The following is a 15,995-nucleotide window of genomic DNA, read 5'->3' as shown; positions in this document are numbered from 1 at the left end:
TTGTGAACGTTCGCTATTGTTGCCTTCAGTGGCTGGATAAAAGTGATCGAAAAGGGATTAACTCTCAGAATACAGATTAAGGACACTTTTTTTTAATGGAATTAGATTTGTGTTGATATTTTCACTTTTTAAGAAGCAAAATATAGATTTAATCATTCAAAAATATTGTATTTTATTCTTTTAAATACACTCGTTCTTTGCGCTCCCTCACTTGTTATTTGCGCTTTCTCACTTATTTGCGCTTTCTCACTTATTTGCGCTTTCTCACTTATTTGCGCTTTCTCACTTGTTCTTTACGCTCCCTGATTTGTTCTTTACGCTCCCTTATTTGTGCTCCCTCATTGTTCTTTGTGCTCCCTGATTTGTTCTTTACGCTCCCTCACTTGTTCTTTACGCTCCCTTATTTGTGCTTCCTGATTTGTTCTTTGCACTCCCACACTTGTTCTTTGCGCTCCCTTATTTGTGCTCCCTGATGTTCTTTGCGCTCCATTATTTCTGCTCCCTCAGTGTTCTTTGCGCTCCCTTATTTGTTCTTTGCGCTCCATTATTTGTTCTTTGTGCTCCCTCATTCTTCTTTACGCTCCCTCATTGTTCTTTGCGCTCCCTGATTTGTTCTTTACGCTCCCTCATTGTTCGTTATGCTCCCTTATTTGTGCTCTTTCATTGTTCTTTGTGCTCCCTCACTTGTTCTTTATGCTCCCTCATTTATTCTCTGCACTCCCTTATTTGTTGAAGAACAAGTGTATTTGCAAACAATAAAATACAATATTTTCCAATAATTACATCTTTATTTTATTTGCTTCTTAAAAAGTGTCGTTAGTAAAGGGTTAGTATCTTATTAGTGTAAGTGTCTTATTTAATATTCACCAACGATATAAACACACCTGAGCAAAAAAAAGTACTCTCTTTTTGCATTGGATTTGTGAAATACTATGTCCCACGTCCAAGTTCACGTACAAAAGTCTAACATATAACGTATAACGGACTAAAACCCGGATGAATTCATCGTCACAGATCCTGGATTTCTTCCTTCTTTCCTTCCTCTCGCGTCACAGTTCTGTGAAGCGACGGACGTTTTTAAAGATTTCCTCTCTGAGAAACATTTATCTGGACGAGTCCACGTCTGCTTTTTAAAGTGAATCATTCACGTGTCCTGTGCGTGTCACGCGTCCAATGAGACATAACATGACTCCTGGAGAAAGAGAGAGAATAACCTCTTTTTAAAATCTATAGCTGTCAGTGTGTGTGTGTGTGTGTGTATGTGTGTGTGTCAGTCTGTCGGACGGCAGACGTTTGGAGGTTGTGAGCACTGATGATGATGATGATGATGATGATGACATTATTACTCATTATTGAAGTGATGAGAGTTTTGTGGATGAAGCTGTTTTAAATGTTGCGGAACAGGAACAGGAACATTGGCAGCATTGGTTTCACTGTAAAAAAAAAAAAAAAAGCGAAATATTCTTAAATGTTCTCGTTTACTTTAGTTAACTTTAGTCCTTACCACACCGTGAGAAATATTAATGCGTTTTCTGAATTTTAACCCCTGAAATCACAGTTTTTGTGAATGTTTTTAACCATAAAAACACAAAAAAAGTTAATTATTTTCCATCCCAGTTTAGATTTATACAATTTTTAAAAATGGCAATAATTCAAGTGACAGTTAAATGAATAAATATTTATTGTATTCAGAATTTTTTTTCAACTGAACACTCGACCAAAAGAGAATTCTAAGAAAAGTATTTATTATTATTATAATTATTATAATTATTATAACCGCTGTGACCTTGTTTCAGTTGGTTATAAATGTGTTGTGTTTGCAGACTGTGTCGAAGAAAACAAAGCAACTTTTCCTCCTTTTCTTATTTGAATATTGACGCCTCGACGAGACGATGCTGAATTAGTCATGACGCTGGAGTTTAGCTGAAGACGGCAGATTTCTTCTGTTATTGAGACAAACGAACATCTGTAGAGCGGCTCGTCGCCAAAGGCAGCTGTAAACAAACTTAATACTTACTGTAATTCCTTCAACACTGTTCAAGAAACCCCTCAGACCTGCTGTGTGTGTGTGTGTGTGTGTGTGGGGGTATTGTTGTTGTATTTCCTCGTCTTTGTTTATTTATTGTTCTTATTCTCACAGATAGCTGAGCTGTGCAGATGTTGTAAAGTCAGTCGTGCTGAGATATATTATTTATCAGTGGCTGCAGAAAAATTCAAATAATAAAAAAAAAGAGTAATTTCTACACGTAAAACAGTCACACTAGGACTTCATTAGTCGTCCATGTGGATGTTAGAATGTCTTAGTGAAGGGTTGGATGACGTCACGCAATCCCATCATTCAACACCATCGTGGCCGCCGCAGCCATGTTGGCAGGAAAACCTCCTGAAAAAGCTTTAAGATTTCACTGCAGGTTTTAAATCCACGGCGATCGAGCTATGTATCGTAGAACCTGACAGATTATGATCCTTAAAACACCACCCGGGGCAGCAGAGGACATTATTCCAGACCTGCATGGGCATACATTGTTGTCTATGTCTATGGTGCAGCATCGTTGTCTGCCAAAATGGCGTTGGTTTGGACCTCCCAGAAGAACATTGAGAATTTAATGTCTGCTTTTCCATGACTGACAAATGATCTTCACAAACATCTTCTTGGAGGGTTAGATCATCTGCCTCCATCTTGTCCTCTCCGTTGTGTCTTCTCCTATCACACCAACTGTCCTCATGTCCTCCCATCACAACATCCATGAACCTTCTCTGAGGTCTTCCTCCTGACATCATCATCTTCTTCTTCAGGCTTCTCCCTTCAGAGGTCACCACAGCAGATCATCTACCTCCATCTTGTCCTTTCCTGGTCCACCTCATGTCCTCCTTCACAACATCTATGAACCTTCTCTGAGGTCCTCCTCTCTTCTTCTTCTTCTTCTTCTTCTTCTTCTTCTTCACGTGGTGTGTGGTTGTGAGAGGGGAAGAGAGAGCGAGTTGAAAACTCTTTAATATTAACCCTATATATATACATATTTCTTATTTTCTAACTGTTTATTTATTGTATGGTCACTGTTATATAAAGTGATTTTTGAGTTGGAGTTTTAGAGTTGCTTTAGTGCGCTTTTTTTGTGTTTTGCGTTTTCCTCCGTGGTTTCACGGCGGAGATGGCGTCCACTGAGACGCTGTCTCTGTCTCTGAGACACGGAGCGCGCATCGTTTCTCCGTCCAGTGTGACGGTGGAACAGGTGCTGTTGGCGGTGGGAGATGAAGTTGGACACGGGAAGATCAGCTACGCTTCCCGCATGAATAAAGCGGTGGTCGTGTTTCTTAAGGACGAAACATCAGTAGCTAAACTGGTGGAGAGCGGCCTCGTGTTGAATGAGGAGTATGTACAGGTGTCTCCTCTGGCTGTTCCTTCTACAAGGATCACAGTGTCTGGAGTTCCTCCGTTTGTGACCAACGAGGCGCTGGAGAAGGAACTAAGGCGGTTCGGTAAGTTCGCCAGTGGGTTCAGATCTGTGGGTTTGGGTTGTAAAGATCACAAACTTAAACATGTTCAGTCTTTTAGAAGACAGGTGCTCATGTTTTTAGATTCATCTACGCAAACACTGGATGTTTCTTTCCGTGTGAAACATGAAAATGGTTTTTATATGGTTTACGCGAGCTCGGGAAACATGAAGTGTTTTGAATGTGGTGACGTGGGTCATAAGCGGATCGCCTGTCCACACAGGCAGCAAGCGGCCGGTGCCGCGGCGGCGGCTGATGCCGCGACTGTTCGTTCTGCGGGTGTCGCGCCTGCGGAGGCTGAGTCGAGTGCGGTTGTCGCTGAGGCGGTGTCCGCGGTGCCTGTGGGTGTCGCTGAGGCGGTGTCCGCGGTGCCTGCGGTTGTCGCTGAGGCGGTGTCCGCGGTGCCTGTGGGTGTCGCTGAGGCGGTGTCCGCGGTGCCTGTGGTTGTCGCTGAGGTGGTGTCCGCGGTGCCTGTGGTTGTCGCTGAGGCGGTGTCCGCGGTGCCTGTGGTTGTCGCTGAGGTGGTGCCTGAGGTGGTGAAAGTGGGCTCCATGGCTGGGGTCAGCAGTGTTGGAGAGGATGTCACAGAGGTGACTGAGGGTTGTGTGAAAGCAGGACAGCAGGTGGCGCCGGCTGCTGACAGTCATGTGACTGAGCCGGTCAAAGAGGAACTAAACAGTATTTTAGAAATGGAATGTGAAGCTGACTCTGACTGTAGCTCTGTGACTGACAGTTTAACTGACTGTGCTGATTTGTATTCTCTAAATGAGATCAATCAGTTTTTAGATGACACTTTTGGAAAGTCTGTTAATGTGCTGGATTCTTTTCCTGACGGAAGAAAATTCATTGAAACAGTAAACACATTACAGAGAATTGTTGGTTTCGAGCTGCTGGATGAAAAGAAACGTTATAGGTTAAAAAGATGCATAACAGCTGTCAGAAAAGAGTTAGGCATCACTGCAAGGAAAAGAACAAAGAAAATGAAGGTCTAAGAAAACAGATCTATGAACATACAACACTGGGTGTTTCCTTCTTATCTGGTCTTTTTTGTTGTCTTTTTACTGTCCGTGCTCTCTCTCTCTTTTATGCAGGTTTTAAAAGTGGCCTCTTTAAATATTAATGGGGGCAGAAACACACAGAAGAGAGTTTTAATATCTGAGTTAGTAAACCAGAAAAGACTTGATATAGTCTTTTTACAGGAAACACACAGTGATAGTGTGAATGAGACAGACTGGAAGTTATGGTGGGGGGGGCAGATAGCACTCAGTCACGGCTCCAACACAAGTGCAGGAGTCGCTGTTTTATTCTCTCCATCAGTTAATGCTAATGTTTTAAGTGTCACAGAGGTTTTAAAGGGGAGGATCCTCTCAGTTAAGGCCGATGTTCAAGGCTTTTGTTTTATTTTTATTAATGTATATGCTCCTAATCAAGGCCCAGAGCGCTCAATTGTTTTTAATATTTTAAAAAAACACCTAAGTCTGTGTGGACAGGGACAGTGTGTTGTCATGGGGGGGGATTGGAACTGCTGCACTGATCCTGTAGACAGGACTGGTCAGGAGCTTCACCCTCACTCAGCTGCAGCTTTAAAACAGCTGTTAGCAGAGGCCGACCTGGTGGACACATGGAGGATAAAGCAACAGCCATCGGTCAGGCAATATACCTGGGTCAGGGTTATTGGAGGTGTGGTCAGTGCAGCCAGGATAGATAGGCTTTACCTATCAGCTGATTTTATTAACAGAGCTGCCACGTGCTACACGCTCCCTGTAGGCTTTAGCGATCACCATGCTGTCTGCATGGAGTTTGTTTTAACCCGAAATGATAACATCAAATCTTTTTGGCATTTTAATGTTAAACTTTTATCTGACTGTGTTTTTAGTACAAATTTTAAATTGTTCTGGGCAAACTGGAGGTCAAGGAAAGAGTCTTTCCCCTCCTTGAGTCAGTGGTGGGAGGTTGGCAAAAGCCACATTAAAGTATTCTGTCAGCAGTTCACAGCCTTCTCCACTGCCAGAATTAAAAGAACACTACAACAGTTAGAGAAGGACATCATTGACCTGCAGGTGGCCTCTGGTCAACATAGTGCCCAGCTAACACAGAAAACACAGCAGCTAAATGTTTTTATGCAGGAGAGAGCCAAAGGTGCTCTTGTCAGAGCTAGATTTACACATATAAATAACATGGATGCGCCATCCAGATTCTTCTTTAACCTGGAGAGGACGGTGGCGCAGAGGAAAAAGATGGTGTGTCTCCAGCTGCCTGATGGGAGGCTAACAACTGACCAAGCTGAGATCAGGAGACACGTGGTCAGTTTTTATAATGACTTATTTAACAAAGAAGACTGTGACCTAAATTCTGTAATGGAATTAGTCGAGGACCTTCAGCAGCTGAGTCCAGAGGAACGTTGTACCCTGGGCTCAGAGATCACGCTGGAGGAAATTTCAACTGCGATGTCCCAAATGGCCACAGGAAAAACTCCTGGGATCGATGGATTACCTGTTGACTTTTTTAAACATTTCTGGGCAGAGTTGGGACCTGACTTACTGGATGTTTTTAAGGAATCTTTTAATAAAGGAACTTTGCCAGCGTCCTGCAGGAGAGCAGTGATCTCCCTCCTGCCGAAGAAGGGTGATCCCACGTCCTTAAAGAACTGGAGACCTGTTGCTCTGTTGTGTACAGACTACAAAATACTGTCTAAGTTTTTATCCAACAGACTGAAGGTTTTTATTGAGTTGATGATCGGAGCAGACCAGTCTTACTGTGTCCCTGAACGGTCCATGTTGGACAATCTGTTTTTAATGAGAGACTGTCTGGATGTATGTGGATTGTATGGTTTGGATGTGGGGGTTTTATCATTAGACCAGGAGAAGGCGTTTGATCGTGTAGACCACTCTTTTTTATTTGCGACACTCGGAGCTTTTGGTGTTGGGGAGCACTTTTTGTCATGGGTGAAACTGCTTTACAGCAATGCCTGCTGTGTGGTAAAGGTGGGGGGAGGCCTTAGCAGGCCCATCTTAGTTAAGAGGGGGATCAGGCAGGGCTGCCCCATTTCAGGCCAGCTCTACAGTGTGGCCATTGAGCCACTCCTCGTCAGATTGAGGTCCCGGCTGAGGGGTCTCTCTCTTCCAGGGCTGACTGACTGTCCCTCTGTGGTCACATCTGCCTATGCAGATGATGTAAATGTTTTTGTTAAGGACCAGGGGGACGTCAGAGAGTTAGAGGCGGCCCTGGCGTTGTATGGGAGAGCCTCCTCGGCCAGGATAAACTGGGGGAAGAGTAGAGCTTGTCTGGTGGGGCGGTGGAGCTCAGGACTCCCCCCAGATCTCCCGGGGAACCTCAGATGGGGAACCGGAGGTTTTAAAACATTAGGGATTAATTTAGGCAGCGAGGACGTTGAAAAAAAGAACTGGGAGGGAGTGCTGGGAAAGGTTGAAGCTCGGTTGTCTAAATGGAAATGGCTGCTCCCTCAGCTGTCCTACAGGGGAAGAGTTCTGATCATCAACAACCTGGTCGCCTCCGCACTGTGGCACAAGCTGCAGGTACTGGTTCCACCTTTAGGGCTAGTGGAGGAACTGCAGAGACTGCTGCTGGAGTTCTTCTGGTCGGGTCGTCACTGGCTGAGGGCAGCTGTCCTGTACCTTCCGGTGACAGAGGGAGGACAAGGTCTCATCGACATCAGGTCCAGGGTCGCGGCCTTCAGACTACAGACTGCTCAGAGGTTGTTGTATGGCTGCTCTCAGGTCTGGTTAGCTCCTGCCCAGCTCGTCCTCAGGAAAGCTGGACGGCTTGGACTGGATAGGCACCTCTTTTTACAGGAGCCTCATGGCAACCTAACAGGACTGACTCTTTTCTACAGGACAGTGATCGATGCCTGGAGAACATTGGACGTCAGCCGGCCTCCTAACCCCAGGCCTGGAATGTGGCTGTTCGAGGAGCCGATTTTTAATAACAGTTTCCTATCCAGTCGGGTTCTCTCATCGGCAACGGTAAGGACTCGATATGTTGAAGCTGGATTTGTGAAACTGGGACACCTAATGGAGACTCCATCAGCGCCATTAGGTGAAACACCTAACATCAGGTCCAGGCTAATGGGGAAGGCTACTACAGAGGTGCTGCAGTCCCTATCTGCTCCACTGGTGACTTTCGTACAGGACCAGACCTTACTCGACCAGTGGAGAGACGGTGCTGTGTATGTCTTCCCATCACTCGCCGTCAGACCTGCTGTGAGACAGTGGACAGAGAAGGAAGGCCTCCTGCTGTCCATGAAGACTCCAGTCCTCGGTGATTTTATCTCCTGTGGAAAGAAGCAGCTCTACCTCAGCTGTGTCAAGGTGATGAACTTTGGTTCTCTGCAGGGCCAAAGGGAATCGAAATGGACGGAGGTTTTAGATGCAGACTCTTCCCCTAAAGGCTGCTGGCGGCTCCTGTATAAGCCTCCTGTTGAAAAACGGATGGCTGACCTCCAGTGGAGGATCATACATGGAGCTATAGCTACTAACAGATACAGAGCTCGACTGGATCCCAGCACTGGGGAGGGGTGTCCTTTTTGTGGACAAACAGAGACGGTAGAACACCTGGTGGTTTCATGTCCTCGTTTAAGAGATTTGTTTAAGTTTCTGCACGGGTGGGTTGAAGCTCTGGGAGAGGTGTTTTCTGTTTCAATGTTTGTTTTTGGTTTGAGATACACTGTTAAGAAGAAACAAATAATGGTTCTCCTGAATTTTTTGTTGGCATCTGCTAAACTGGCAATCTGGAAGAGCCGCAAAAACAAGATGGCAGGCGTGGGCTGGACAGATGCGGTGCTCTGTCTGAAGGCCTTGGTCTCAGCCAGGCTCAAGATAGAGCATTCTTTTCACAGACTGACCTGTAACCTGGGAGTGTTTGAGGAAGTGTGGGGAGTTAAACAGGTTCTGTGTTCAGTGGTTGCAGATGGGTCAATGCAGCTTAACTTTTAGTTTCTTTTTAGTGTGTGGGAGTGAGTGAATGGATGAATGAATGAATATTCTATTATTGATGAAACTTGTTTTGGAGTAATTGTGTCCGAAATAAAGTTTCCTTAAAGTCAAAAGTCTTCTTCTTCTTCTTCTTCTTCTTCCTTCGGCTTCTCCCTTCAGAGGTCACCACAGCGGATCATCTACCTCCATCTTGTCCTTTTCTGTTCCACCTCATGTCCTTCTTCACAACATCCATGAACCTTCTCTGAGGTCTTCCCGTCTTCCTCCTGACATCTTCTTCTTCATCAAAATAAATATTGAATCCAGTCGTATAAATAACACCTCCTCAGCTCGTGTTAGCAGATGGGCTCCAAATATGAAGTGCAGCAGGAGAAAAAGAGAACCTCTTCATTTCCACTCTTCAAAAGTCAAGTCGCCGTTGAAAAAATCCACCCGGAGGTTTTCTGCTCTCGCTGTTGCTAAGATGATTTAAAATTAAAAATCTGCCACCACGACAGTGTTACAGCTCCCCTGTTGCTTTGTACGTAGCGAGGAGAAAGTGCACTCCATCAGACATAAATGACATTAGCTGACTTGTCTCTTGGCAACGTCACCGACCTTTTATGCTTCATTTACGAGATGCTGGATCCACAGTAAATACAGCAGTGATGGTGGTAAACCACCTGCTCAGTGCCAACTCCTTTCAATTACACAACAACGTGCCTGATGTAAAGCCCAGTTACACTATGTATTTTCAAATATCGGGATTTTTGAGTGTCTGTTTCACCTAATTACATTTTTCTGGGGGTGTTCCTTCCTACCTTCCTTTGCAGATAGTAAACTACCTATGATCGCAGGTGCCTACCTTCCTTCTGTCTTACCTACCTACCCATGCACACAGATACCTACCTATCTATCTTCCCACCTTCTTTCCTACCTACCTACCTACTTTCTTTCATAGAAACATACCTTCCTTCTGTCCTACCTACCGTCCTACCTACCTACCTACCTACCTACCTACCTACCTACCTACCTACCTACCTACCTACCTACCTACCTACCTACCCATGTACACCTATCTACCTAACAACTGCCTTTTCTAGAAACCTACTTTCTGTCCGACCTACCTTCCCATCTTCTTCCCTACCTACCTACTTTCTTTCCTAGAAACCTACCTACCTTCCTTCTGTCCTACCTACCTTCCCACCTACCTACCAACTTTCTATCCTAGAAACCTACCTTCCTTCTGTCCTACCTTCCTTCCTTCTGTCCTACCTATCTTCCCACCCACCTACCTATCTACCTACCAACTTTATTTCCTAGAAACTTACCATCCTACTGTCCTATCTACCTTCCCACCTTCTGAGCTACCTACCAAATTTCTTTCCAAGAAACCTACCTTAATTCTGTCCTACCTACCTACCTACCTACCTACCTACCTACCTACCTACCTACCTACCTACCTACCTACCTACCTACCTACCTACCTACCCATGTACACAAATACCTACCTACCTATCTACCTAACAACTGGAAACCTACCTTCTTTCTGACCTACCTTCCCTCCTTCTTTCCTACCTACCTACCTACCTACCTACCTACCTACCTACCTACCTACCTACCTACCTAGAAACCTACCTTCCTTCTGTCCTACCTAAGTTCCCACCTTCTTTCCTTCTTACCTACCTAACCATCAAGGACAAAGTCGCTCTTACAAGTTTCCCTCCCTTCTTATTCAGCTGTGTCATTACATGTGGTCCTTGAATTTGAGTGAACGGGTCCTGGAAAGTCCTTGAAAAGTCGTCGGATTCGACGTCGACCGATGGGCGGGAACACGGGAAGTCCAGTTTCCCCAAGTTCAGATGAGTAAATCATCTCCTGGGCCAGGAACTGAACCGTGAAGATTTAATGCACCTGGATGAACAAATAACACTGGTTTACACCTGGAAACAGGTTGTTATTTAAAGTGTGAGAGAAGTTAATCCACTGACTCGTTACTACAGAGCACAACTAAACCTCCATCACAGTCTGAATGTGTCTCAGTGCAGCTGCTTAATTCATGCTCATATCACCCTCCTCCTCCTCCTCCTCCTCCTCCTCCTCCTCTTTCATTCCAGGTGCGTTTGACAGCTTCTCCCTTGTTGTTCTTGCATTGATTGCCGCCGCAGCTCAACTCAAACAGTCAACTTTCCTTTGCTCTGTGCAGCGTTGATTCACATTTAATTAACCTGCTCACCTCAGACACCAATCAATACAGAGATCAGGAAACGCAGCAGCAACCACGACGACGACGCCTGTTTATGGGGAGGTTATGCAGATCGTGAAAGGTTCAGAGCTGGAGCGGCGGACGTCGTTAGGGCTGACCCCGCGACGCTCACCTCACATTTACTCACAGCGACTCTGAAATTAGAGAGGCTGCTTTCATCACTGTATGGATTTGTTAGTTTTGTGGCTGTGTGAGGGTTCAGCGGGAAAGCTTTCGCCATGGGAACGCTGCAAGGTTTTGCACAAAATCGATTTTTAAGGGAATGAAATAAACCTTGTTTCTATACTAGAAACACGAGAATAATACAGCTTACGGTAAGCTTTAATTACCTGTAACAAGCTGAACAAAAATTATACAATAATAGTGGTATAAAGTGGTGCAAAATGGCTCAGTAGTGCCCCCCAAAGGTGAAACCCAGTAGGACAAATCCAAAACTAAGTTGCACCAATGTTCACGAAACTTGGTGGAAACGTGTCGCAGCCCAAGACGAACAAAAAAGTCTATTGGGACCACGGCCTCAACTCAACGGGAGGTCGGCCATTTTGAATTTAGTGTCCTGTCTTTTTGGTGTCTTTCGTAAATGAACAAACTCGATGAACTGAACTCGTTAATCGTAGCGACATAAATAATGCGTAAATTTGTGCTCAACACACCAAAGTTACCGAAAGGTGTCGCAGATTCAAAAGGGGGCGTGGCCACGGCCACCATCGGAATTGAACAGGAAGTTGGCCATTTGGAATTTGGTGTCCATCTTGATGATTTTCACGTTTCGTAATTGGAAGCACTTGTTTGATCACGTTACCCGTAGCAACATAAATAATGCGTCAATTTGTGCTCGACACCGAAAGGTGTCGCAGATTGAAAAGGGGGCGTGGCCACGGCAACCATTCGAAGTGCTTTATATTTTTGACCGATCTGCTGAAAACTTCACATGAGAGACGAGAGAAAACACCAGCGTATGAAAACGCAGCCAAGGGCTTGGTGCCACCTGCTGGCAGGGCGCTTTAATGTATTAATATATTCCATAAAATAATGACCTATTTCATGACGAATATCCGCTGGTTTTTCTCAGCTTTCATGTAGTTTGAGGAAGTTAGAGTTGCCTTCAGTCGGCATTTTTGCCGCGTCAGTGGAAACCTTGATGCGGAGTCTTTCAGCATTTTTCAAAGCGGCCACACCTGATTGATAAATAAATAAGACATAAAATACGCCGACATCACAAGTCAGCCGTGACATTAAAGGAGCAGTCCCCCAAAAGGTCTCAGGCTCGGGGGGGGAAATGCAATCATGATTAAAATCTGTCCGAGCGCGAGGTCACGTCCTCTCTTTGATGTCACAGCTGTGAGGATTTGAAAAGCTGTTTGGACTCCGATGAGCCGCGGGAATCACACATTTCCTTGAGTCATGATGCGTCTTTCAGGGATTTGCTCACAAAACTTATGTCTTCTCTTCATCAAAACGACTGAAAAAAAACGTGCTTTGGTAAAAGTTAGGCAGTAACTCTCTGACTGAGTTTCTGTCTTCGTTCAAACGTGATACGTGACTATTGACTGACGTTTTTTGTACTACTAAATGAATGTTTGTGCCATAGTGTTACTAAACTTTACTGTACTATACTGTTACTCATGTTTTCACTGTACTTTATTAATCCTGCTGGAAATGTGAGTATTCAACAATTAAACAATCTATTTTACTATACTATACTGTACTACAATATACTACACTACAATATACTATAGGGAATTCAAGTACTATACTACACAATACTATACAATAAACTAATTATTTTGCTATACTACACTATACTGTAACCTATACTATACTATAAACTATTCTGCATACTATACTATACTGTAAACTGTACTATACTAAACTATACAATAACCTATACTATACTGTACTGTAAACTATACTTTACACTATTCTGTATACTATACTATACTGTAAACTGTACTATACTAAACTAAACTAAACTATACTATAACCTATACTATACTGTACTGTAAACTATACTATACTGTACTATAAACTATTCTGTAAACTATACTATACTATAAACTATACTGTAAACTATACTATACTGTACTGTGAACTATACTATACTAAACTATACTATACTGTACTGTAAACTGTACTGTACTATACTATACTGTAAGCTATACTGTACTATACTATAACCTATACTGTAAACTATACTATAGGAAATGAGTAATCTACAATACTATGACAATACTATTACTATACTACACTATGACAATAGTATATTACACTGTGGGTATTTTTTGGCACATATTCTCACAGACAGACAGACGGACAGATAGGCAGTAAGACTATACTACTATATAGTAGTATATACTATACTACACTTAGACAATACTATAACTATACTACACTTAGACAATACTATAACTACACTACACTTAGACAATACTATAACTACACTACACTTAGACAATACTATAACTACACTACACTTAGACAATACTATAACTACACTACACTTAGACAATACTATAACTATACTACACTAAGACAATACTGTAACTATACTACACTATGACAATAGTATATTACACTGTGGGTATTTTTTGGCACATATTCTCACAGACAGGCAGACAGACGGACAGATAGGCAGTAAGACTATACTACTATATAGTAGTATATACTATACTACACTTAGACAATACTATAACTACACTACACTTAGACAATACTATAACTATACTACACTAAGACAATACTATAACTATACTACACTTAGATAACTATAACTATACTACAGTCAAAGCCTCTGTGTGACTTTGACTGAATGTAGATAAATAAGAATAGTGCAGTCATTCTTCCAGAGGCTGTTGATGGAGCATCTATCTCTGTTTCTCCTCAGCAGCTGCAGTGAAATGAGACCTTGAGAGACTTCGGGGAGTTTCACATTTTGTCATGTTCATTGTTTGCTCCTTCATTTTTCCTCGGCGTTTGCGAGTTAATGGCGACGGCGCCGACACTGACAGGATAAAGGGGGAGCGACTGGTTAAAGATGAAAAATGAGCTTGTTTTCTTTCATCTCCTCCATATAATTAATGTTTATAAGATCTTAGCATTTTTTTTTTTTTTTTGCGTTCAGTTTATGCCACTTGCCAGAAATAGCCCACTTGTCTAATTTAGCGAGATTCAAAAAGCGAGGAAAATTATAAATAATTACTGTCTTGGTATAAAGGAGTAATATTTTATTGATCCTCTCTAATCGTTCCAGATGTGTAATTACCTTCCACATTTAATGTTTATCCACTTATCACAGTTTGTCTCGGCAGATTCTTCAGATGCTCAAACAGCTCTGTATCTACTGGAATACATTTAAGAGCTTATTATCATATAAAAGGATTAGAAAAGTGTAAAATCAAAGATTTGTTTAGCTTCAGCTTTGTTTTGTGTTAATTAAAACAGAAAAAATATCTTAAGCCAACGCTGACCTACTATTATGTTCTGATATAATATCTAGTTAGAAAACTAGTACGACACTAATGCTATACAAGAATGCTAATGCTACCTGTAGGTCAATTATGTAAAATGCTAATGCTAATGTAAGTCTTTGAGGATGCTATGGCAGAACCACTAATGGATTATGCTAATGTAAGCCACACGATAATGCTAATGCTACCTGTTGGCCACTTAAGATGGTAATGCCAGCATAATGCTAACAATACCTGTAGGCCAATAATAAAACATACGACTGTACATGGGGATGCTAATGCTACGTGTTGGCCAGTTATGGAAAATGCTAATGCTTGTGTAAGACTACACGAGAATGCTAACAATACCTGTAGGCCATTTATGAAAGATGCTAATGATAGTGTAAGCATATTTGAGGATGCTGATGCCAGGGCAGTAATGGATAATGCTAATGCTAGTGTAAGCCTACTTGAGGATGCTAATGCTAGCTGTAAGCCAGTTATGGACGATGCTAATGCTTGTGTAAGCCTACATGAGGATCCTAATGTTACCTGTAGACCAGTTATAGAAGATGCTAATGCTATTGAGGATGCTATGGCTTGAGCATTAATGGATTATGCTAATGCAAGCCTACATGAGGATGCTAACAATACCTGTAGGCCAATAATGGAACATGCTACCTGTAAGCCAGTTATGGAAGATGCTAATGCTCAAGTAAGTCTACTTGAGGATCTTAATGTTACCTGTAGACCAGTTATAGAAGATGCAAATGCTATTGTGAGTCTATTTGAGGATGCTATGGCTAGAGCAGAAATCAAATATGCTAATAAAAGCCTACATGAGGATGCTAACATTACCTGTAGGCCAATAATGGAACAGGCTAATGCGAGTGTAAGCTAAACACTAATGTCACCTGTAGACCAGTTATGGAAGATGCTAATGCTTGTGTAAGTCTACATGAGGATGCTAACGCTACCTGTAGACCAGTTATAGAAGCTAATGCTAGGTTTATGACTGTTGTTAAAATAAAGACTGAAGGATGAAACACAACCTCGCGTTGAAAGGTTCCGAGTCACTACTTCTTTTTGTGAAGTCAGAAATGAAACAAAAACAAACGTCAGAGTCCACGCGATTCATGGAACGATGCCTTTTAAATGACCCGATGTTGGCTGACTAAATATGAACAAACATGGAGAGAGTCAAAGGGAACATGACAAAGAACTGGTGTCTCTAATGAGCCGAGTTCAGTCAGAGGCTGAGCTACACACACACACACACAGTTGTGTGTCTGTGTGAGTCCACTGCGAGCTCACCTCTGTACAGTCACTACAGTCGCTGACGCAAGACCAGAAATCTCTCTGCTGCTTTGTGTCGGAGTAAGACTTTAAAGCTGATGACAGATCACTGAAATAAGACCAGGGTGTGTGTGTGTGTGTTCTTGTACTTGCAGCATACTGAGGACCAGTGAGGGTTTTTTAACCAACAAAGTGAGGTCATTTTTACGAAGTGTGGACATTTTGGCCGGTCCTCACTTTGTTTTCATTGAAATCACTTCCTTAGGTTGTAAACATGTTATATACTCTGTTTTTAACAGAGCTCCTCAATTTGGTACAAAACCCCGTTTTCCAGCCCTGGTGTTTCACACACTTTTTGCTCTGGGGCTCCACCTGCAGACAGTTTATGGTACTGCACCCAGTAGTTCTTTATAGGTGTCTTTTATGAAGTAGATATTTGTAATTGTGTTGGCAGAGAGAGACAGATGTTAAATCAAAAATTAACATCTTCATGAACAAGGGTGTTTGGAACTCTGTTTAGTTCTGGTTTGGAAATCTGTAAAAAAAAAAAAAAGTCTTTGA

This window comes from Microchirus variegatus (assembly GCF_963457635.1).
Source record: "Microchirus variegatus genome assembly, chromosome: 18".
Lineage (NCBI taxonomy): Eukaryota > Metazoa > Chordata > Actinopteri > Pleuronectiformes > Soleidae > Microchirus > Microchirus variegatus.
The sequence above is the reverse complement of the archived record's forward strand: the minus strand, read 5'-3'. Positions refer to the sequence as shown.